Source organism: Gavialis gangeticus, unplaced genomic scaffold, assembly GCF_001723915.1.
Source record: "Gavialis gangeticus isolate Ggan-Ray unplaced genomic scaffold, GavGan_comp1, whole genome shotgun sequence".
NCBI classification, from domain to species: domain Eukaryota; kingdom Metazoa; phylum Chordata; order Crocodylia; family Gavialidae; genus Gavialis; species Gavialis gangeticus.
The window spans coordinates 158,614,424-158,616,349 of record NW_017729032.1 but is presented as its reverse complement, the minus strand read 5'-3'; the positions used below and the strand labels follow the sequence as shown (position 1 = coordinate 158,616,349).

Below are 1,926 nucleotides of genomic sequence, written 5' to 3'. Positions count from 1 at the left end.
ACTCACCATGTTCCTGAACTCACCGGAGCCAGAGACCTCTCCTTGCTGACCTTGCCCAGCTCAGCAGCTTGGGTTCTCTGTCATGCCAGTGTCAGGGAGCTCTCCCAGCTGCCTCCGTCCAACTCCACTGCCTGGGGCATCTGATCCTCCAGGTGCACCTATTGTACATCTTTCCCTGCATGTCTTCCTACGCACAGGGAGCATGTACTTTTAAAGTGGTGCAGCTGTGCCACACAGCGCTCTATTCCCTCAGCTCCAGCACCTGCAGGTAAGTTCTGCCTGTCACCAGCCCTTCCCCGGTTGGTTTCCCCTGTGGGCTGAGGCCACTTGGGGTGGGGTTCATCCCTCTCATGGGGAATTGGCCCCCTTGCCACACTGCACAGCAACGCATACCAGCTTCAGACATGCAGCATATGTGGTGTCATCCAAGTGGGAGGAAATATAAATATAAGAGTTGCTACCACAAAGTTCTGAAGCACAAAACCCCTGCGGATTCCTATAGCAACTTTCAATTTTACAACTTTCAAGTTTTTCCTGTTCTGATCCTCCCAGTGTTAGGGTAGGATTTCCTAGCCTTTGCTGCAAGTTTCAGTTCTTATGTTTATGGGTTTAACAAACATATTCTGATTCAGTTTTGTGAACACAGATGATTCTGGTCTTTGTTTCCCAAGATCTCAAATCATAGAAGTCATAACTTGAGGCACCTAAATATCTTCAAAAATCTGGCCCTGGATATACCATGTTAGAGTCTACTGAGAAGTTCAGAGGCGGGCAATGTAGTTGATCTCACCATTTTATCCTTAGTTGCACAACAGTTGGTATTTTGTTCCTTAAAATCTCAGACCCTGGAGTCCTTGAAGGTTTCAGTTTTTATTTTAAAGGTTTTTTTGGTCAGAGCTGTGGAAAAAACCTTGCAAATGTCAGCAGTGGCAATCCCTTGATATGAGGATGTTTGTAGGGAAGTTATCATTGGGCATGTCTAAACATGCATTTAAGTGCGCCTAAATTTAATGTGCATTAATTTAACGCACATTGAGTTTAGACAGGCATATACACATGTGGGCATTAAAGCACATTAACACTGTGTGTGGATTGACTTGAGACTAAAGTTAGCCCCAAGTCAGTCCACACGCACACAGTATTAATGTGCTTTAATGTTTTGTGTTAATGTTGTGTGTTAATGCACTTTAACTATTCACACCTAAATTTGATATTTGCATTTGCAAGTATCAAATTTAGGCGTGGATAGTCTAAATTTGCCATTTTCAATGTGCATGTGTAGATGTGCACCCTTAATGCATATTAACTTAGGCTAATGCACAGTAAAGCATCATGTGTACATGCTCCCATTAAGTCCATAGATGACTGGGAAGATTAATCCAAGATGTGCATGTTTAACTGCAGACATGGCAAATAGCACCAGGATCTACTCCATCCTCCTACAACTGTCAGGTCACAGCTCTTTCCCTTTGTCTCTCTTATTATGTAACTCCATAATGAGGTGAGTTTGTTCCAAATAATCAATGCCATCACCACACCACTAGAGATAATTCAGTGCTTGAGTCTCCCCGGTATTGATATTAATATTGTATTTCTTCAGACTGGCCTTTAGGGTATCCTCTAGTATCTCTTTTGCCCACATCTAGAGCAGTGACCATCAGTGATTTAGGAGTATACAGAGGTGACCCAAGAAGGGTGCGGGGCCTGGGGCAAATCAGTCCATACGAGGCCTCGCCCCTGCTCCAATCCTGGACCTGAAGAAACTGCTACCTCCATCAGCGGTGGCAGCAGGGGGCAGGGAGGGGAAGCGAGCAGCTGGATGTGGAGCCCACTGTATCCAGCTCTGCAGGGCCCCCCAAAGGGCCCGGGATGGTTGCCCCAATTCCCGCCCCCCCCCCCCCCGTGGCCCGCGGGGGGAAAATCGTT

The 1,926-nt window shown here is 46.3% G+C and overlaps 1 protein-coding gene across 2 annotated transcripts in view; it reads right to left on the bottom strand.

Moving 5' to 3' along the window:
- Window positions 1-1,926, bottom strand: part of PLCXD1 (phosphatidylinositol specific phospholipase C X domain containing 1) — a 45,967-nt gene that overhangs the window by 19,432 nt on the left and 24,609 nt on the right. The window lies entirely within an intron of this gene.